Consider the following 23,743-nt stretch of genomic DNA (forward strand, 5'->3'; position numbering starts at 1 on the left):
TGAACAGAATTTTTTAATTTTAATCTAGTCAAAATTTGTCAGTGCTCTTTTTAGTAGTTCATTTCTCACTGTTTAAGAAAACTCTGAGGTCATAGAGATATTCTCCCATTTTATCTTCTGAAAGCTATACAGCTTTGTCTTTCACATTAAGGTCTTGAATACACCTAGAATCAATTTCTGTTAACCTGTCTGTATAGTTCTTTCCCCATGGCTTTGCAGTGCTGCTTCTATCACATATCAAGTGTTTGTATAATGCAGTTTTCTTTCTGGACTCTATTGTATTGGTTTATTTGTTGATATATGTACAATCAATATAGTTTTAAATATTTAAAATTGTACATATATAACAAGTTTTTGTACATATATAACAAGTTTTCCCATATTTTTATTGGTACACTATAATTATACATAATGGTAAGATCCATTGTTACATATTTGTACATGCACACAACATAATTTGGTCAATATCATTCCCTGCTATTTCTCTTTCCTTTCCCTCCCCCCTCTCCCTGGTCCTTTTCCTCCACTCTATTAATCTCCCTTTGATTTTCATGAGATTCCCCCCCTACCACTTTTTTTTTTTCCTTTTTCTTCTCTAGTTTCCACATAAGAGAAAACATATAACCCCTGATTTTCTGAGTTTGGCTTATTTTGCCCAATATAGCATTCTCAAGTTCCCTTCGTTGTCCTGCAAAAGGTTTACTTTCATTCTTCTTTATGACTGCATAAAACTCCATTGTGTATCTATACCACATTTTCTTTATCAATTCATCCATTGACAGACACCCAGACTGGTTTCATAGTTTGGCTATTGTGAATTGTGCTGTTATAAACATAGCTATGCATGTATCACTGCAGTGTGATGACTTTAATTCTTTTGGGTAAACACTGAGGAGTGTATAGCTGGGTGGTTTGGTGGTACCATTCCTAGTCTTTCAAGGAAACTCAATACTGATTTATATAGTAGTTATACTAATTTACAGTCCCACCAACAGTGTATACATGTTCCTTTTTCTCCACATTCTCTCCCACATTTATTATCATTTGTTTTCTTGAAGGCTGCCATTCCGATTGGAGTGAGATGAAATCTCAATGGGGTTTCTAATTTATATTTCCCTAATTGCTAATGATGTTAAACATTTTTTTTCATATATCTGTTGGCCATTTGTATTTCTCCTTTTCAGAAGTGTCTGTTTAATTTAACATTCTCCCATTTGTTACTTGAGTTTTTTTGAGTTCTTCACTTAGTCTATGACCTTTTTTTTTTTTTTTGAGAGAGAGAGAGAGAGAGAGAGAGAGAGAGAGAATTTTTTATTTTTTTCGGCGGACACAGCATCTTTGTTTGTATGTGGTGCTGAGGATCAAACCCCGGGCCCCACGCGGACACAGCATCTTTGTTTGTATGTGGTGCTGAGGATCAAACCCCGGGCCCCACGCATGCCAGGTGAGTGCGCTACCGCTTGAGCCACATCCCCAGCCCCTTTCATGTAGTCTAGATACTAATCCTCTATCAGAAGAGTAGCTATCAAACATTTTCTCCCATTTTGTAGGTTCTTTATTCACATTCTGGTTTTCTTTGCTGTGCAGAAGCTTTTTAATTTCACGCCATCCCATTCATTAACTCTTGGCCATTATTTCCTGAGCTTCAAGAGTCTTATTGAGAAAGTTATTGCCTGTGCCTATATGCTGGAACGTCAACCCTGTGTTTCCTTCTAGGAGTTGCATAGCTTCTGGTCTAATTCCTAGGTCTTTGATCCATTTTGAGTTGATTTTTGTAAAGAGTAAGAGTTGAGTCTGGTCTCATTCTACATGTGGATAACCTGTTCTCCAAGCACCATTTGTTTCAAAGACTGTCTTTTCTTCAGTGTATGTTTTATGCACCTTTGTGAAAGATCAGATATGACTGTATCTGTGTGAGTGTATCTCTTTGTCTTCATCCTGTTATCTTTGATCTCTGTGTCTGTTTTATGCCAGTAAAAGGCAGTTTTTTGTTACTATAGCTCGGTCGGTACTCTAATTTAGAGTCAGGTATTGTGATGCCTCCAGCATTGCTTTTTTGGATTAAAATTGCCTTGGCTATTCTGGGTCTTTTATTCTTCTGAATAAATTTTAGGACTTTTTTTTTGAAGAATGTCATTGGTCTTTTGATGGGGCTTACATTGAATCTGTAAGTTTCTTTTGGTAACAAGACCATTAAAAAAACAACAACAACAACAACAACAAAACATTGTTTCTGCCTATCCAAGAACATGGGAGGTCTTTCCATCTTCTTGTGTCTTCTTCAACTTCTTTCCTCAGTGTTCTGTAGTTTTCATTATTGAGGTCTTTCAGCTCTTCGGTAAGGTTTATTTCTAGGTATATATTTTTAGGGTATTGTGAATGGGATTGTTTTCCTGAATTCATTTTCAGCAGATTCATTATTGGCATATAGGAAAGCTATTTAATTTTTGTATGTCAATTTTGTAAACTGCTTTTTTGGTATTTGTTAATTAGCTCTAGTCATCCTCTGGTGGAGTTTTTGGATCTTCTACAATCAAGGACCATATTATCAGCAAATAGTGGTAATTTGACTTATTCCTTTTCTATTTTTATCCCTTTTGTTGTGCTCTTGCTTGATTGCTCTGACTAGAATTTCTAGTAATATGCTGAACAGGAATGGTGAGAGTAGATATTTTTGTCTTGTTCTGGGTTTTAAAAGAAATGCTTTCAGTTTTTCCCACTCACTATCATGTTGGGTTTGTCATATATAACCTTAATGATATTGTGGAACGTCCTTTCTATCCCTGGTTTCTTCAGTGTTTTTATCATGAATGGGTGCTGAATTTTGTTAAAGGTTTTCTCTGCATCTATTCAGATGACTATGTGATTTTTTCCCCTTAATTCTATTTGTGTGATCAATTACATTTATTGATTTGTGTATGTTAAACCATCCTTGCATCTCTGGAATAAAACCACATTGGTCATGATGTATAATCTTATTAATATGTTGTTGAATGTGATTTGCTAATGTATTTTTGCATCTGAGTTCATCAGGAATATTTTCTGTAGTGTGTCCTTGTCTGGTTTTGATATCAAGGTGATACTGACTTCACAGAATGAATTTGAAAGTGTTTCATCACTTTACATTTCATAGAATAATTTGACAATCACTGGTGTTAGTTATTCTTTGAAAGGCTGGTGGAATTCAGCTGAAAATCCATCTGGTCTTGGTCTTTCCCTTGTTAAGGGGGTTTTATTACTGCTTTTATCATATTGCCAGTTGTTGATCTGTTTAGGTTTTCTATGTCCTCTTGATTAAATTTTGGCAGGTCATGTTTCCAGAAATGTATCCATTTTTTCTAGGTTTTCCAACTTATTGGAGTATCAGTTTTTAAAATAGTTCCTTGGCCTGGGGATGTGGCTCAAGTGGTAGTGCGCTCGCCTGGCATGAGTCGGGCACTGGGTTCAATCCTTAGCACCACATAAAAATAAAATAAAGATGTTGTGTCCACTGAAAACTAAAAAAAAAAAAATTAAAAAATTCTCTGTCTCTCTCTCTCTGTCTCTCTCTCTCTCTCTCTCTCTCTCTCTATATATATATATATATATATTTATTTATATATAAAATAGTTTCTAATATTTCTCTGGATTTCTGTGATGTCTATAGTGATTTCTTTTTCAATTCTAATTTTATTAATTTGGGTCTTCATAATGTTTCTTTTGGTTAGTTTGGCTAAGGGTTCATTGATCTTGTTTATCTTTACAAAGAACAAACTCTGCATTTCATTGATCCATTACACTTGTCTTTTTAAAAATTCTCTATTTCATTGATTTTTGGCTCTGATCTTAATTATTCCTTTCCTTCTACTGGATTTGTAATTGGTTTGTTCTTTTTTTTTTTCCCCAAGGGTCATGAGATGCATATTTAGATTGCTTATTTGGGTTCTGTTCAGTTTTATTATGTAGGCACTCAGCTCTAAATTTTCCTCTTAGAACCATCTTTTTGGTGTCCTAGAGGTTCTGGTACATTGAATGGTTATTCCTATTTAAATCTAAGAAATAAGAGTTTCAAAATTTCTCCTCTATTTTTTTCTATTATCCATTTATCATTCAAAAATTTATTATTTAACCTCCATGTGTTTAATTTCTGTAGTTTTTTTCATGTGTATTGACTTCTCATTCCATTCCATTATGACTGGAAAAGCTGCAGTGAATCATGTTTTTTTTTTTTTTGTATTTGATAAGAGTTGCTTTGTAGCCTAAAATGTGTTCTATTTTGTAAAAAGTTCATGAGCAGCTGAGAAGAAAGTGAATTTGGCTATTGATGGATGAAATATTTTATAGATGTCTGTTAAGTCCATTTGATTTTTATTTTTTAGGTCTGAAGACTCTTTATGAGTTTATGTCTAGATGACCTATCTTTTGATAAGAGAGGTATGTTGAGATAACCCAGTATTATTGTGATGGGGTCTATCTAAGTCTTTAAGTCAAGTAGTGTCTGTTCATTTAACAGCAATTGGGGGGGTATAAATATTTGCTATCATTATATCTTCTTGTGGAATTGTTCCTCTTACCAGTAAGAAGTGACTTCCCTTGTATATTATGATAAATTTTGATTTTAAGTCTTCTTTGTCAAATATGCTTGTTTGCAGGCTCCATTTGCACGATATACCAATTTCTATCCTTTCACTTTTTCCTGTAGCTATCTTTGCTTGTAAGGTGAGTATCTTACAAACAAATAAACAAACAAACAAAACTATAACAGGTTTTGGGGTCTTATTTTTTAAGCCATTCTGCCATCCTATGTTTTCTTCAGTCAGAGAGTTGAGACCATTTACACTCAACTTCAGTATACAGAGCTGTTTATGTTTACTCAATTTATTTCTAATGTTTAATTTGGTCCTATTTCTCATTTGTTTAGTTACTTTTTAAATTAAATTTGTCCTTTTGAAAGCTCTGTGGTTTGTTTTTGGTTTCTTCTGCGTGTAGCATTAAAATATTTTCTGTAGTGCCTGCTTAGTAGTCATGCATTCTTTAAGTTTCTTGAAAGTTTTTTACTTCGTCTTTGATTCTGAAAGGTAGTTTTGCTGAATATAGAAATCTTGGTTGGCAGTTATTTTCTTTCAGAGCTTGGAATACATCATTCCAAGCCCTCCTGGCTTTTAGAGTGTTTGCTAAGAAATTGAACATGATTCTGATTGGCTTGCCTCTAAATGTGATCAGATGTTTTTCTCTTGAGGTTTTTAAAATTTCTATCCTTTTCCTTTTTCTTTTTTGGTACCAAGGATTGAATCTAGAGGCACTTAACCATTGAGCCACATACTCAGCCCATTTTATGTTTTATTTTGAGACAGGATCTCACTAAGTTGTTTAAGGGCCTCACTAAGATGCTGAGGCTGGCTTTAAACTTGCAATCCTCCTTTCTCAGCCTCCTGAGCTGCTGAGATTACAGGTGTGCAGTGCCATGTCTGGCTCTATCCTTTTTCTGTATGTTAGTCATTAAAACAATTTTTTTGTAGTTTTAGATGGACAGCATGCCTTTATTTTATTTGTTTATTTATTTATTTATTTTTTATGTGGTGCTAAGGATCAAACCCAGTGCCTCACACATGCTAGGCAAGCACTCTGCCACTGAGCTACAGCCCCAGCTCTGTATATTAGGCATTTTAATTATAATGTCATGGAGAGGTTCTCTTTTGAACTTGTCTATTTGAGATTTTGAATGTCTCTTATATTTGGATATCCATCTCATTTTCAAGGTTTGGAAAATTTTCTGTTATCATTCCCCTGAAGAGATTTTTCATGTCATTAGCCTGTATCTCACAACCCTCATTGATACCATTGATTCTTTATTATTAATTAATTAATTATTTTTAACTAGTTATATATGACAGCAGAATGCATTTTGATTAATTGTACACAATTGCAGCACAATTTATCATTTCTCTGGTTGTACACAATGTAGTGTCGCATCATATGTGCAGTCATACATGTACCTAGGGAAATAATGTCCACTTCATTCCACCATCTTTCCTGCCCCCATGACCCTCCCTCTCCTTTGCCCAATCAAATTTCCTCCATTTCCCCCATCCCCCCATTATGGATCAGCATGCACTTATCAAAGAGAACATTCGGCTTTCCTTTTTTGAGATTGGCTTACTTCACTCTGCATGATATTCTCCAACTCCATCATTTACCTGAAAATGTCATAATTTTATTCTTTTTTAATGCTGAGTAATATTCCATTGTGTATATATCACAGTTTCTTTATCCATTCATCTATTGAAGGTCATCTAGGTTGCTTCCACAGTTCAGCTATTGTGAATTGAGCTGCTGTAAACATTGACTTGGCTGTGTCACTATAGTATGCTGATTTTTAAGTCCTCTGGGTATAGACTGAGGAGTGGGATAGCAGGGTAAAATGGTGGTTCCATTCTAAGTTTTCTAAGGAATCTCCATACTGCTTTCCAGAATGGTTATACCAATTTGCAGTCTCACCAGCAATGTATGAGTGTGCCTTTCCCTCCACATCCTTGACAACATTTATTGTTGTCTGTATTTTGATAACTGCCATTATGACTGGCATGAGATGAAATCTTAGAATAGTTTTGATTTGCATTTTTTTAATTACTAGAGATGTTGAACATATTTTCATATATTTGTTGATTGAATGTATATCTTTTTCTGAGAAATGTCTGTTCAGCTGCTTAGCCCATTTATTGATTGATAATGTTTGTTTTTTTGTTGTTAAGTTTTTTGTGTTCTTTATATATCCTGGAGATTAATTCTCTATCTGATGTGGATGTGGCAAAAATTTGTTCCCAAAATGTAGGCTCTCTCTTCACCTCATTGGTTTTTTTCTTTTACTGAGAAGAGGCTTTTTAGTTTGAGTTCATCCCATTTATTAATTCTTGATTTTATTTCTTGAGCCTTAGGAGTATTGTTAAGGAAGTTGGGGCCTAATCTAACATGATTAAGATTTGTGCCTATATTTTCCTTTATTAGGCACAAGGTCTCTGGTCTAATTCTTAGGTCTTTGATCCACTTTGAGTTGAGTTTTGAGCATGGTGAGAGATAGGGATTTATTTTCATTTTGCTGCATATTAATTTCTAGTTCTCCCAGCACCATTTTGTTGAAGAGGCTGTCTTTTCTCCAATGTATGATTTTGGCACCTTTGTCTAGTATGAGATAACTGTATTTATGGTGCTAGGCTACTCCCCAGGGACCAAGTAAATTTAATACCTAGAACTTCCACCAGGTGGTGCTGCAAGACTGCCTAGTGGAGGTTAAGAACCACAGGGAAACAAGGAGTCTATATGGGTGAATTTTCGTTTAAAAGAAGTCTAAGGGAGAGGAAGAAGGAAAAAAAAATGTGGCATTCATTTGCAATTGAGCAGTAGTGTGAAACAGCCTATGATGTTTCATTTAGACATTTAAATGTCTAAAACTGAAACAGTTCCATTAAATAGCAACTCATTCCTCCTTCCCCAGCTCTTGGCAACCACATTCTGTTTTCTCTTCTATGAATTTGTGGCCACCCAAACTGGAAACTCTTAAAGGGGCTAAGATACAACTGTGATTTCATGTTAGTTTTATTTTGCCACAATTAGAAAAAAGAATTTTAGACTGAAGTTACCTGAAAAAATAGTACAATGAGCACTTACACGTTCTGCACTTAGATTCACCAATTATTTTGCTTCATCTGCCCCAAATATTTATTTATGTTTAGAAAATGCTGGAAAGTAAGTTGTAGACACCATGACACTTCCACTTGACAGCTTCCAGCCAGTATCTCCTAAAAATACAAAGGATCTTCTACATGACATTATATTCAAGAAATATACTGGCATATGTATAATAAAATAGTAATATTACCACATCTATAATCTATATTCAGAATTTCCCAATTATTCCAATAATGACCCTTATACTTTGGGGCAGACCAGTTTTATCTAGCTAAGATGGCCATCCCAAGATGGCCGCGTGAGGGGAGGGGGCTAGAGTGGAGGGGCCCTGGCTTGCACTCAGAGTGTAGGGATTGCAGGGAGGACCTCCCGGGGGGGGCTGATGCATGCGTTAACAGGATCACTCTGGGAGCCCATTGAGCACAGGCCTAAGGGTGCAAGGATGAAATCTGGGGAACATTAGGAAACTATGGCAAAAATCCAGGGGATAGATGGTGGTGGCTAGCACAGCAGAGGTGGGGAGGCAGTCAGATACCAGATGGGTTTTAAACTTAGAGCTAATATAGGAGTTGTTGTTGGTTTGATTATGTGTGGGGGGGGGAGGGAAGGAAAGTGATATGGAATATGGAGCCCAGGGTGTCTCCAAGACTTTTGGGCTGAGCAAGTGGAAGCTTGGAGTTGACAGGTCATGAGATAGGCAAGACTGGAAAAAGCAGGTTAGTCTTAACTCATTTAATCCTCACAACAACCTCAGGAGGTAGGCATGATCATTACCCACACTTTACTGATGAGGGAAATGAAGCACAAAGAGATTAAGTAACTCGCTTGAAACCACATGGCTAGTAAGTGGCAGAGTTGGGATTAAACCCAGGTCATCTGGTTCTCTTAACCACTGTGTAGTTTGCCTCTTGGATATTTAGCTCTTTATAAGGAACTATGTAGAAACTATTCTTTTTCTTCTTTTCCTTTCCTCCCTCCCTCCTTTCCCTCTCTCCCTCCCTCCCTCCTTTCTCTCTCCCTCCTTTCCCTCTCTCCCTCCCTCCCTCCTTTCCCTCCCTCCCTCCTTTCCCTCTCTCCCTCCTTTCCCTCTTTCCCTCCCCCTTTTTTCCCTCCCCCTCTCCTTTCCCTCCCTCCCTTTTCCTCCTTCCCTCCTTTCCTTCCCTCCCTTTCCCTCCCCCCTCCTTTCCCTCCCTCCCACCTTTCCCTCCCCACTCCTTTCTTTCCCTCCCTCCTTTTCCTCCCTCCCTCCCTTTTTCCCTCCCCCTTCCTTGCTTCCTTCCTTCTATCCTTTTCCCTCTTTCCATTCTTAACCTTTGCACACAAGGTCCAGTATGAGCCTTATGCCAAGAACACAGTTTTCACAGCCCTCTAAGGAAACCTGCTTTCTCCTGTGGTGGTCATCCTCAGGCTTCATCTTCATTCCTGTCCATTTTTCACTTTGACATTCTCCCTTGGCAATCCTATCCTCACTGGGGGATCACCTATAGCTATCCACCCCTAAATTCCCATTTATATTCCAGAGTCTGACCTCTGGATACCCATCCCCAAAGCTTATTATGCATCTTCACTTGGGTGCGCTGTGAGCATGTCTAAGGTAACAGTCCAGCGGCTGAGTCTAGCAGCTCTTCGCCCTACACCTTCCTGTTCTGAAAATACAGACGTGATTATATTTTCCTACAGCCCACAGTTCTCTAATGGTGCTCTTCTATAAAATTCCTTATTTTGGCTCAGGCCTCTCACTCCTCTTTGCTGGGCATTATCCATACAGAATTCCTTGTAGTTTCTACACTTAGGGTCTTCCACTTCTGGGTCCATTGCATGCTGTTAGCCGTAGCTAAAAGGAGAGATAAGGGCATTAAGGGCATGACTTACTTATGCTTTTCTTCCCACATCCCATAACTAGGTTAGATATCCCCACCATGTGCTCTGTGGTATGGGTGATGGGCAACAGGACAAGAGGCAAGGGGGAGAGATTTGGGAAAGATAGGGCCCTGGTCACAAGGAGAAGCTACTGTGTAGAACCTTGGTGGGAACCCAGGGAATCTGGGTTCTAAGATAACCTAAGACGGGCCCCCAACATCTCATCCACCATTGGCCACCCTTAGCCTAAGAAACAACGTGCAAATTGGGAAGCTGTTTTACTTTTATGTCTTCCATAAATAGGTTAGTTTCTTTTTTAAACAGAGTCTGGGCCAAGAGGATCAATTCCATTGGCCCTTGAAAGTGGCCCACAAAAGCAACGTTAGCTTTCTCCTAGAACCTGCTCCTTTAGAGAAAACAAACTGGAATACAGAAGCCTCCATCCTGACTGGCAGGGATGTTGGGTGAGAGGACAGGAATTGCTTGCTCTGCCATTGACTTATGTGTAGCCCCAATAATTCACTCCTACTCCCCTAGGAGTCCTTCATTCACCTGTAAAATGGGTATAATGATTTTTACCTACCTCAGAGATGTGTTGGGACCTATAATTAATGTTGGTTAAAGTACTTTGAGAGGCACAGATGAAAGGCCTTGTATAAATGCACATCGTTATTAAGATCACTAGTATTTTTCTTTAAACACACCAGGAGACTGCCCTTTTGACTTAAGTCCCCCATCAGACGAGATTTTACAGCCTCCAGGCTGACCACACGAGAAACCTTTAAAGACATGGAAATCTGCTGCTGTCCTAAAAGTGATTTAATCTCTGTTATCCACCTCTTTTGTTCCTCCTTACACCTACCAAATTATCTGACTTGAAAAGTGTCTGTTTTTATATACTATGGATAATCTGTTTAATCCAAATCATGGTGTGAAGGAAAGGGAGAAACTTGCTCTTCATCTTTAATCAACAAACCCTTGCTTTTTCCAGACATGGAGAAATCCAAGACATCAATGTACCACTGAGGAATCAATTTCCTAAGGTGGGATCAGAGGGACTCATTTTGGGGTAGAGCTAAGTCCCTGTTGGACCTGGGGCCTTGGTTCCTGAGAAGAGACCTGCTTTGGGTTCCCACCCAGACCTCTCTGCTTCATCTGCTGAGCATGGTGTTTAGTGCTGGCTGTGAACCGGCTGCCTGGCTTCCTGGTGGGGCCTTTCAGAAGGATAAGTTGGCCTGGGCAGCCCAGCCTGGATGTTTATTCTCACTCGTTTCTTTTTAGCTGCACAGCTTTGGGCAGGTTACACACCACTCTGTGCTCCCCGAGGACTATACATATCCCTTATAAAATTGTGAGAGGAGTTAAAACAGAAAAGTTGCCCAACACACAGTAGGTACATTTTCTTTTCTCTTCCCCTCAGTGGACTGGAAGAAAGCTGAATCTACTTTTGTAAAGCAGCTGGATGAGGGTCCAGAATGTCTGGTCACAAGACAGAATTCCAGGAGGGGCTGCATCCTTATTGCTGTTGCCTCTGTGCAGAAATGTGACTATGGACAGAGAAGTGGGGCAGATCCTACATCCACAACCCAGTAACACAGTGGGGAGAACCTAAAGTGCTCCTGTAGTGGCCTGCAGACCTCCAGTTCCAGAACCTTCCAATTAACTGTGGCAATGTTCATAACAGTAATAGAAATTAAAGTTATAGAGAAGTCTGGGAGGGGTGAGGACCATTAATGTGTTTTGAAATTGTTTGAAGTTATCTTTTGAGCATTTATAAATGCTTTTTTACTATTTAACAGACTCGTAGGTGCCTGGAGTTTATGTGCATGTATTATTAGTCTATGTATAAATAGACTCCATTCTCTGTCTATGAAGACACATCACAGTGGTGTTAGCTAGATTTATATCCTAATACACTATTCAAAGGGACTCACTTTGTTTCTCTTTTCCTTGATCAGAATGTGCCCTGGAGTATGGGGTTCAGTTCTGGTAATCATACTGTGAGGGGATATGGACAAAGTCAGAGTGGAGTTGATGCTTAACTGGTAAAAGGTATCTCAGAGCCGAGGCTTTGAGAAGGAAGACTTGAGGAGGATGCCATCATTGTCCTCATGAATCTGAAGGTAAAGTAAAAGATTAGGCTGATGGGGCTAGGGTTGTAGCTCAGTGGCAGAACGCTCGTCTAGCATATGTGAGGCTCTGCGTTCAATCCTCAGCACCACACACACAAAAAAAAGTAAATAAAATAAAGGCATTGTGTCCACCTACACCTAAAAATATATATATATATATATAAAAGATTAAGCTGAGGAACCAAATCATGAGGCTGTAGAGAGATGTAGAGAGAGAGGTCTTGGTTCATTAGAAGGAAGGGTTGCCTGACACAGAGTGGGGTGGATTTGGGGATGGATTTCTACCACCTAATGTCTGTCCAATCAAATGACAGGGACTGTGATCAGGGGATCTGAGCATTGGGAATGTCTGTTGATTAAATAGTAGGACTCTTTTAACTCTACAAAATCATGATTCATGATTCTGGAATTTGTTTAAATTAACAAGCCATATATAGGACGTATGGCAGCTTCCTACTAATCAGAATATTTGCCTAATGGGACAGTCTTTGGCACTATTTATCATATAAAGCTTACTGTACTTGTTTAAGTTCTGAGAATGTAGGCTTCTGCTGTGTGATAAATACTGCTAAATGTGTAAGCACAGCTTTGGCACTAAGCAAATCTTCCAGGCCCCAAGACAGGGAAATGGGCCATTGGTGCAAACTCTTCTTGGCAATTCTGAAATCCCATTGATCATCTGGGTCAGTATAACTGGGAGTCGCTGAAATATATGGATCAAATTACTTGGTTCAATGATGCTGGCAGCACATCTCTGAGGGGGGTTACAGGCCCTTGGGAAAATGCTCTGAAGCAAGTACACTTAGGAAACCACATTTTCAGTGGAGGCCCATGGGTAGATACAGATACTCACATCCACCTTGGTATAATGTGGGGTCTTATCAGCCGTCAGGGTCAAGATACAAGCAGCTCAGAACCTAAAAGAAAGGTTCCACTCCAGGCAACATGGTAGTTAGGGATGTGACTCTGCAGCCAAATTCCTCAGTATACAACTTGACTTCTTTACATCCCAGTTTCCTGATCTGTGAAATGAATAACATTAGGTACTTAGTCTCTGGGATTGTTTTGAGGGTTAAAAGAATGACTAGAGGTTGTTCCGTTGTCTTAGTACAACCTTAAGCTATTTTGACTTTGGGAGGGTAAATACTTAAAGTTAGAAACAATTGTGATTTAAAATTGATGTGTAATAACTGTGATTTACTCTTTGGAAAACTGGTCTTCTGAGAAACCAGGCCTGAAATCTCAGAGGGAATGTGTTCAGAGATTCGAGAAAGGAGAAAAGAATGTTGGTGGCCCAGGAGTTTCTCTCCTGCAGCATCTGTTGGGCTTCTTCTCTCTTAAGCCAGTGGTCCTCAAGCCTGAGCCCACATTTGAGTCTCCTGGAGGATTTATTAAAACCAGACTGCGGGGCCCCACCAAGGTCATCTGATTCAGTAGGGTTGGGGAGGCCCTGAATTTACTCTTCCAACAAGATTCCAGGCAATGTGGATGTCACTGGTGTGGGGACTACACTTTGAGAAATGGTTTTGGGGGACTGTTGGAAAAGCTGGGCTTCCACTGACCCTGTCTTCCCTGGTGGGGAGAAGATCAGAAGGCCAGGCTGAGGCAGGCTCTTCTGTACACGTGGGCAGGCTGTGGGTGAGTGACACCAAAGAGACTCCTCAGGGCGTGAAACACACACATTGGAGGCTGAGGAGCAGCAAGCAACCCCTGAGACCAGGAGGTGGACCAAGCAGGGAAAATAGTGACCATTTAGGGCAAGTTGAAGAAACACATTCATAGGGCATGTTTAATGATGGCTAATTTTATGAGTCAGCTTGGCTAGGCTATTAACCCAGATGTTTTTTTCAAACATTGTTATAGATGCTTTTGTGAAGGTCTTTTTTTTTTTTTTAAAGATGAGGTTAATAATATTTAAAACAGAAGACTTTCTGTAAGGATGATCATTCTCCATAATGTGAATGAGTCACCTCTAATCAGCCAACTCCCCTGGAAGAAGAGGGAATTCTGCCAGCAGACTACCTCAGACTCCAACTGCAACTCTTCCCAGGACTCAGGCCTGCTGGCCTATCTCATCAAGTTGTGGACACAAGACACCTCCACAGTTGCCCTAGTCAATTCCTTACTGTAAATCTGCTATATATAAACATCCTTTTGATTCTACTTCTCTAATATAACACTCGTCAGGATGTGGCCAATGGCATGTTAGCAATATACATTTATTTTCTTATTATTGTAAAAACTGATAATGGTTTTCTTCTAATAGATAGTCTTTTTATTTTTTTTCTTTGGAATATTTAGTACTTTCAGCTTCAAGGAGACCTGTAAGAAGTCATAAGCATACTCACAACAGTGCTAGAAGGCAATGGGTGGGTGATATTCCCATCTTCAATCTGGTAGGACTGAGGTTGTGACACGTTCCAAGATGTTGATAGAAACCTGACTCGAGACTCCCTGACACTCAAAACTGTGTCTTCTATCAGAATTTCTTCCTGAAGAAATCTACAGTTGGGGAATGAATATTATTTTATTAACATTAACAGCTCCCATATCTCCCCTACCTCCCTATAAAATTATTTTCATGAATAATGAAGTTCTTCCACCAACTCAGGTAGATAGGAGATTATTCCCTCTGTATCATAGGTAAGACCCAGAGAAGCTGATTCTTACTCAAGGTAGCACAACTGGGAAATGAGAGTTGAGATTTGAACTCATTCGCTCCAAATCCCATGCCTGTACCACTGCACCCCTAATGCCTTATATGGGTCTACTGAGGATCTACTGGAGAATAAGAGTTTTGAAGCCAGTGGTTCAGATTTTGAGCACTATTGGATCCTAAGCATCTTATGTAAAAAGACCTGGATTGGCTTGTTTACTTCTCCAGCTTGTGGGTGCTCTGATACCCAAGGGGCACTCAGTAAGTATTTGTTGAATAAATGAATGAAAAGTTTGGGGCCGGGTTGTGGGTAAGTGGTAAGAGTGCTTGCCTAGCATGTGTGGGGCACTGGGTTCAATCCCCAGCATCACATAAAAAAAAATAAAGTTATTGTGTCCATCTACAACTGAAACACACACACACACACACACACACACACACACACAAATGAATGGAATGTAGACTGCTTTGGGAATTTCTGGAGAAATACATAAAAAAATAGTTTCCTTTAGTCGTTTAAAAAGTTGTTAATATCACTTTAGTGCTCCAAGAATGAGGGGAACCCCAGAGGCATCTACTGAGGAAAGGTGCAGTCCACAAGGATGTATGTTAACTGGCTCTAGGAATTTTTATGCAGGCTATTTCGATCCTCCTCTGGCCCATCTACACGCTTTAACCCAAGTAGTCTCAAACTGAATACCAGTTTTTAAAAGGCTGAGGACATTTATTGGGGGTACGAACAAAGGAGAAATTGGCTACTCTATTTGCCCAACCTGGTCTGTGGGTAGAAGACTCTCCTGGGCTTTTTGTGCTTCTCTTTAGATTGGATGTGGTTTATGGGGGACTCAGTTAGTGGCCTTTCCTGGACAGTGTTTCAGTTGGATACACTGCTATGTTTTATCTACCAGGAAAGCTGGAGAAAGAGCTATGAGCTGTCATGCCAACAGGATGGGATGATTTCTACAATAGGGCAGTGTGATCGGCTTACACTATTCATATGCTTCCTCCAGAAGCTTCCTTCAGAGCAGAATCAAATCTGGTCTCATCCACTTCCCACCTTGTTTCCTTAGAATCTAGAGGGTTATCTTATGGCCTTATTCCTTCCTAAGACCCAGGTTGTGCAGGAAAGGAAACCTATCTGATATGGGTTCAAACATATTTTCTCACTAGGCAGAGTGACTTCAATAAAATTAATCAGTGATATATCTTAATTAATGATATATTTTAAATTAACAAATGCTTTTTATTGAGGTAAAGTATACAAAAATGTATTATTTTAATATCCCCCTACTTTTTAAAAAATGGGGATTGAATCCAGGGGTGCTCTTACACTGACCTACATCCCCAGCCCTTTTACTTTTTATTCTGAGACAGGATCTTGCTAAGTTGTCCAGTCTGGCCTTGAACTTTCAATCTTCCTGCCTCAGTTTCCTGAGTCTGATATTGCAGGAATTATAATGTTATTACATTACTGCATCCATCCATTTTAACCAATTCAAGCATATAACTCAGTGGCATTAATTACATTTATGATGCTGTGCAACCATCATCACTGTCCACCTTCAGAACCTTTTAATCACCCCAAACTGAAACTCTGTACCCATTAAAAAAATAACTCCTTATTGCTTCCTCCCCCTAGTCCTTAGTAACCACTATTATATTTTCTGTATATAGAAATGTCTATTCAAATCCTTTGCATATTTTAAAATTGAATTATTTTTCTTTTGGTTGTTGTCTTGTAAGAGTTAAAGAATATTGCATTTGGTTTCTGGATACAAATTCCTTATCAGACATATGGTTTGCAATTTTTTTTTTTGCATCCCATGAATTTCATCACAATGTCCTTTGAAGCACAAAAGTTTTACATTTTGATAAAGTCCAATTTACCTATTTTTTCTTTTTCTTTTTTTTTTTTGTGTGTGTGTATTTGGTGTCTTATCTAAGAAAATTGTTGCCTAACCTTAGGTTACAAAAATTTAATTACATTTTCTTCTAAAAGTTTCTAGCTTTAGCTTTAAATTTAAGTCTGTAATCCATTCAGACTTATTTATTTATTTATTTTTGGTACCAGGAATTGAACTCAAGGGCACTCAATCACTGAGCCACATCCCCAGCCCTATTTTATATTTTATTTAGAGACAGTGTCTCACTGAATTGCTTAGCACCTCACTTTTGCTGAAGCTATCAACTCGTGATCCTCCTGTCTCAGCTTCAAGAGCCGCTGGGATTATAGTTGTGTGTCAGTGCCTGGGCAGGCTTATTTTTATATATGGTGTGAGGTAGGGTTCCAACTTTATTCTTTTGCATGTGGCTATTCAGTTTTCCCAGACCATTTATTGAAAAGAATATTCTTTCCTCATCAAATTATATGGGTATTGTTGAAAATCAATTGACTATAAATGTAAGAGGACTATATATGTAAAATGACTCTATTTGGATTCTCAATTTTATGCCATGTATTTATATTTCTATTCTAATGTCAGCAGCATAGTGTCTTGATTATTACAATTTCATAGTAAGTTTTGAAAGTGTGAATCTTCCATCTTATTTTTCCATTTTGAAATTATTTTGGCAGTTCTGAGTTCCTTGCATTTCCACATGAATTTTAGGACCGGAGAGAGTTTCACTGGATCTGTAAATCAATTTGGGTAGTAGTGCCATATTAACAATATTAAGACTTTCAATCCATGAGTATGGGATGTCATTTTATTTTTTTAGGCTTTTAATTTCTTTTTTTCAATTTCTTTTTTATTGTTTAGTATATTATAGGTATATATAATAGTGGGATTCTTTTTGACATTCATAAATGCATGTAACATAGTTTTCTCTATTTCAATCCCCAGTACTATCCCTTCTCTCCCCTCCTCCCTCTCCCTGATCCCCTTCTTCTAATCTACTGTTTATTTATTTTTAAATTAGTGCCTTATAGTTATATACAAAATTGGATTCCATTATTATGTATTTATACGTACACATAGGATAATTTGGTCAACTTCATTCCTCATGTTCTTCCCCCTTTCCTCCCTTTCTCCTTTCCTCTTGGTACTCCATTTCTACACTGCTGATTTCCCTTCTATTTATGTGAAATCCTCCCCTTTTATTCCCTTTTTTTTTCTTTCTAGATTCTGCATCTGAGAGAAAATATTTGACCCTGGACTTTCTGAATCTGGCTTATTTCACTTAGCATGATTTCTTCATTCCCATTCATTTACCAGCAAATTACATAATTTCATTCTAAGAAGAAATATTGGAGTAGAATTCCATTGTGTATACATACCACATTTTGTTTATCCATTTGTCTATTGTTAGGAACCTAGGTTGGTTCCATAACTTGGCTATTGTGGATTGTGCTGCTACAGATACTGGTATGCACATATCCCTGTAGCATGCTGATTTTAGTTCTTTCGATAAATACCAAGGAGAGGGGTATGTTAATTCCATCCTTTGTTTCTTGAGGGGTTTCCATACTGTTTTCTTAAGTGGTTGTGTCAATTTTCAGTCCCATCAAAAATGTGTAAGTATACCTCATTCCCCACATTTATGCTACCAATTATCATTATGTGTATTCTTTATGATTGCCATTATAACTGGGGTCTGATGAAATCTCAGTGTAGTTTTGATTTACATTTCCCTGATTTCTAGGAATGTTGAGCATTTTTCATATATTTGTTGGCCAATATCTCTTTAGCTCTTTTGTCCATTAATTAAATGGATTATTAGTTTTGGGAGTGTTAAGTTTTTTTTGAGTTCTTTATGTATTCTGGTTCTTAATCCCATGTTAGAGGGTAGCTGGCAAATATTTTCTCCAATTCTGCAGGCTCTATCTTCATGATCTTAATTATTTCCATTGATGTTTAGAGGCTTTTTAATCTGATGCCATCCCACTTATTGATTCTGGATTTTAATTCTTGAGCTTTAGGAATCTTTTTAAGGAACTCAGTGCCTAATTAGAACATATTGGAGTGTTGTTCCCATGTTTTCTTTTAGCAGTTTCACGATTTCTGGTCTAATTTCTAGGACTTTGATCCATTTTGAGTTGATTTTTGTGCAAGGTGAGAGGTAGAGATCTAGTTTCATTCTTCTACATATGTACATCCAGTTTTTCTAGCACCATTTGTTAAAAAGGATGTACTTTTTTCCAACATATACTTTTGGCACCTTTGCCAAGGATCAGATGACTTTATTTGTGTGGATTTATCTCTGAGACTTCTTGTCTATTTCATTCATCTTCACGTTTGTTTTTATGCCAGTACCATTCTGTTTTTTTTTAGTATATCTCTGTAGTATAATTTGAAGTCAGTTATTATAAAGCCTCCAGCATCACTTTTTTTTTTTTAACTTAGAATCGCTTTGGCTCTTCTGGGTCTTTTATTCCTCCATATGAATTTTAGAACTGCTTTTCCCCCCTAGTACTGTAAAGAATATCATTGGCATTTTGATGGGAATTGCATTGAATCTGTGGATTGCTCTTAGTAATATGGCCATTTTGATGATATTAATTCTACTTATTCAGGAACATGGTAGGTCTTTCTATCTAAGGATTTCTTCAATTTCTTTCTTCAGTGTATTAAAATATTTTTGTAGAGGTCTTTCATCTCCTTAGTTGGACTTATTCCTAAGAATTTTTTTTTTTTACTTTTGAGGTTATTATGAATGGAATAGTTTTTTTTTAATTTATTTCTAGGCAGATTCACTATTGGAATGTAAGAAAGCTATTAATATTTTTTGTTCATTGTTGATCTTGAATCCTGATACTTTGCTAAATTTAAACAACTCTAGAAGTCTTCTGGTGAAATTTTTTTGGGTCTTCTAGGTATAGAATCATGTCCTGAGCAGACAGAGTTAGTTTGACTTATTCTTTTCCTATTTGTATCTCCTTAATTTATTTTTCTTGCCTGATTGCTCTGACTAGAGTTTCAAGAACTATATTGAATAAGAATGGTGAAAGTTAGGCTTTTAATTTCTTTTAACAATGTTTAGCAGTTCTCTTATACTTAGTCAAATTTATTCCTAAGTGTTTTATTCTTTTTAATGATATTGTGAATAAAATTGTTTTCTTATTTTTGATTGTTCATGCTAGTGTATAGAAATGTAGCTGACTTTTGCTTATTGATCTTGTATCCTGGGATATCACTGAATTCAATTTCTAGTTCTGATTGTTCATTAGTAGATTCCTTAGAATTCTCAATATACAAAACCATGCCATCTGGAAGTTATTTATTTGCTTTTTTTTTTTTTTTTTTGACTAATTGCCTTGGCTAGAACACCTAGTATTAAGTTGAATAAAAGAGGTGAACATGGCTATTCCTGTTCCTGACCTAAGGAGAAAGCATTCAATCCTTTACTGTTAAATATGTTTTTTTTTTTTTTTTTTTTGTAAATGGTCTTTATCAGGTTGAAGAAATTTTTCCTTTTTATAAATTGGTGCATTATACCTCTTTTTCTGGCTGGAAACATGGAGGGTGCCAAAGGGAAGAAAAAGAAGGTTCCTGCTGTGCCATAAACTCTTAAGAAAAAGCAAAGGAATTATGCAGAGTTGAAGGTAAAGTGCCTGAGGAAGAAGTTTGCCCAAAAGATGCTTTGAAAGGCAAGGAAGAAGTTAATCTATGAAAAAGCCAAGCATTACCACAAGGAATATAGGCAAATGTACAGAACAGAGATTCGATGGCTAGAATGGCAAGAAAACCTGGCAACTTCTATGTACCTGCAGAACCCAAATTGGCAATTGTTATCAGGATCAGAGGTAACAATGGTGTGAGCCCAAAGGTTCGTAAGGTGTTACAACTTCTTCACCTTTGCCAGATCTTCAATAGCACCTTTGTTAAGCTCAACAAGGCTTCAATTAACATGCTGAGGATCGTGGAACCTTACATTGCACAGGGGTACCCAAACCTGAAATCAGGGAATGAACTAATCTACAAGCGTGGATATGGCAAAAGCAACAAGAAACTAATTGCCTTGACAGATAAAGCTTTGATTGCTCGATCTCTTGGTAAATATGGCATCATCTGCATGGAAGATCTGATTCATGAGATCTACACTGTTGGAAAACGCTTCAAAGAAGCAAATAACTTCCTGTGGCCTTTCAAATTATCTTCTACAAGAGGTGGAATGAAGAAAAAGACCACCTATTTTGTAGAAGGTGGAGATGCTGGCAACAGGGAAGACCAGATCAACAGGCTTATTAGAAGGATGAACTAAGGTATCTACTGTGGTATTTTTGTAATCTGGTCAGTTAATAAAACAGTACCTGCTCTCAAAAAAAATTGGTGCATTATAATCATATATAGGAATTTTTTGTTACATATTCATACATGCACACCACTATAATAATATAATTTGGTCAATATCATTCCCCAGTACCTCCCCTTTCCTTCCCTGCCTCCTTCCTCTGGTGCCTTCCTCTACTCTACTAGTATCTCTTCTATTTTCATGAGATCTACTCCCTTCTACTCCCTACTACTCCCCTATTTCTTTCCTCTATAGATTCCATATATGAGATAAAAATATGACCCGTGACTTTCTGAGTTTGACTTATTTTGCTTAACATAATATTCTCAATTTCCATCCATTTTCTTGCAAATGACATAATTTCACTGTTCTTTATGGCTGAATAAAACTACATTGTATATATACATTTTCTTTATTCTTTCATCTATTGATGGATGTCTAGGCTCTTTCCTGAGGAAGATCCTTCTATTCTTAGTTCATGAAATATTTTATCACTGGAATGTGTTGGATTTTGTCAAATACTTTTTATCTATTTGAGATGATCATGATTTTTCCCATTTATTTTATTAATATGGTTTATTGCCATGATTGGTCTTTGGATGTTAAGCCAATCCTGTACTCCTGGGATAAGCCTTATGTGACCTTGGTGTGTAATCCTTTTCATGTGTCTCTAGATTTGATCTGCTATAGTTGCATCTCACAACTGCTGTGGCTGTCATATCTCTGATCTTGAACACTGATGAATGGCAAAGGTTAACCTATATGCTAAATACCACTTAACTGGATTACTCAGGAGATCCTGAGAGCTTGATAAGATCAACCACTAAAAGAGGCACAGGGCCTGTTGTTGCTATTTCTATTCTAGTATGTGGAAGAAGCATGCTGATGAGTTGAATTTGAGTTTAGTGAGCTGATGTACAAGATCTCCTATGACGTCTTATTTTTAAATGTGTTATAGTTTGGCACCAGACTACCTATCCTGACTTTTTGCCTAGAATTTATGGCCTTTATTTGCCATTGTAGCCATGCCATTCAGATCTCAAGCCCAAGCTATGGGAGCATTCTGTAATGTGGACAATTTGGAGAAGGGCCTAGATCAAGGTAGATATTTACCCATTTCAGACTCTGTTTCCCTACTTGGTCCTGGTGCTTGTTGTGTTTGCTTGTTAAACACTACAAATGATCGCTACAAAAGACTCTGAAACCCAAAGGATGAAAGTTATTATAGTCAGATGCTGATGGCATATTAAAGACTCCAATTATAGTCCAGAGACCCAAATATGCCTGCAGTAAAGGAAAATTAGTCAGAAAGTTGTCTTGGAGCAAAATGCCAGATGTAATCACAGGAGAAAGGTAGCTTTAGGTTTGGAACCAAATCAAACTGAGTGAGTCCTCTGAGTTTATGACTTTCTTCACTAAGCAATATCATTATATATTAATGTTATTTGCTAGACAAAGGCAGGATGATAAAAATCCTGAGTTTATGGGTCTAAAGCCTGTCACCCTAGCCTAGACACCTCTTTACTTCTCATGGATTGTCTGCAAGGCTGGTTTTAGGCCGCAGGCTTAATCCATCATCCTTTATACACTTTAAAGATAGTTTCATATTCTGGTGTAAAGTGGTGTTTTGAATATATTTCTCCTCTCAACTATCAGCTGATCCTGCTCTTGTGGTGCCCTTGGGAAATTTACTTTAATTGAATATTGAATCTCTGTTTCCTTCTCTGTAAAATTGAACTTCCCTTCCTGTGTTTTTATGATAATTAAATGAACATCTGCAAGGCATTTAGCAAGGAGTTGGGCATACAGGAGGTGCCTAGTAAAAGTTATTGCTTCCTTTTCTTCCTTCAGGTAAGGCAAGAATATGCTCTGCAGCTACAAACCCAGAAAAGAGTTAACAGTGTGTGGTGGCTTAGAGATCACAGCCATGAAACCAGGTAAAGCTGTGCTGTAGAGTTAAGAGTATGAACTCTGGAACCAGAAAGCCTGGGAGTTAGTCCTGGCTGTGCCATTTTCTGGCCATATGGCTTAACGGATCAGGCCATCCAACCTCTCTGATCCTCATTTTAATGAAAGAAATGATAACAGTGTTTCAGGAAGAGGCACTTTACTTGCTGTTCCTTTAGTTCTTATATAAAAGGTTCCTGATTCCTGCCTGGGCTGTCCTAATCTCCAATCTTTTGCCTTCCCCACTTTTATGTTGCTCTTATGCTCCTTGCACTCCTCTTTGGGGCTAACTGGGCCACAGCCAGGTTGGGATGGTAACTGCAAGCCCCCTCAGATGTGCACAGTTATCCATTCTGTACACAGGGTGTGTACCTGTGTATAATTTGGGTCAGTCACACCTCCAATGAGTCTGGGCTTGGCACACCTTGGTAAATGGCTTTATCTTTGAGTCTTTATTTCCTTGTCTGCAAAAGGGCCTAATGATACCTCACACTTGCTTCATGGAGTTGTGGTGAACTTAAATATCTGTTAATATTTATTAAATACTTAACCTGTGCATTATGTTAAATACTTCACAGGAGTTTCCTCATTGAATTCTTACAACTCTGTGTGATTGATGCTACTATTATTATTTTACAGACGAGGAAACTGAGGTTTCAAGGGTAATTAATCTTGTCCAAGGTCACATAGTTATTATACGACAAAGATAGATCTATGCCCACAATTTTTTTACAAAAAATTGCAGTGCTGGGAATTGAATCCAGAGCCTCAAAACATACTAGGCAAGCATTCTACCACTAATCTACATTCCCAGCACACCAACCACATCTTTCTGACCGCAGCAGTAATTTAGGAAATGCAATGAGATGACGTGGATAAGCACTGATGATGGCAGGCACTCATGATAAGATATCAACCTCAGAGGGTAGTGAGATTGATATTTCAATACTTCTTAAGTTTTGGGACATGACCAAATGTCTTGAGGATGGAAATCAGATACCCTGGCTTTAATCCCTTCCACTCTTTCTTGCTGAGCCAACTCTCCTAGTGATCATCTTTTATCCTTGGAAAATCACCAAGGGAGAAGTCCACTTTGTAGCCTTATAGATGTATACTCATAAAGAACATACCTGGCTATTTCCCTAAGGGTTGAATAAAAGAAGTAAATGAGTAAATAAAATGACTACTTAATCAGACCCTACTGGAAAGAAGTTATGGAGCAAGGTTGGATTGGAAGATAGAGGTAAAGGGT

The 23,743-nt window shown here is 37.9% G+C and overlaps 1 pseudogene; it reads left to right on the plus strand.

The window, feature by feature from the left end:
• The first annotated feature begins 19,768 nt into the window (after positions 1–19,768).
• Positions 19,769–20,514, plus strand: LOC113187981 (large ribosomal subunit protein uL30 pseudogene; annotated as a pseudogene).
• Positions 20,515–23,743: the final 3,229 nt, after the last annotated feature.

The sequence above is a fragment of the Urocitellus parryii genome, chromosome 4, assembly GCF_045843805.1.
Source record: "Urocitellus parryii isolate mUroPar1 chromosome 4, mUroPar1.hap1, whole genome shotgun sequence".
Taxonomy (NCBI): Eukaryota; Metazoa; Chordata; class Mammalia; order Rodentia; family Sciuridae; genus Urocitellus; species Urocitellus parryii.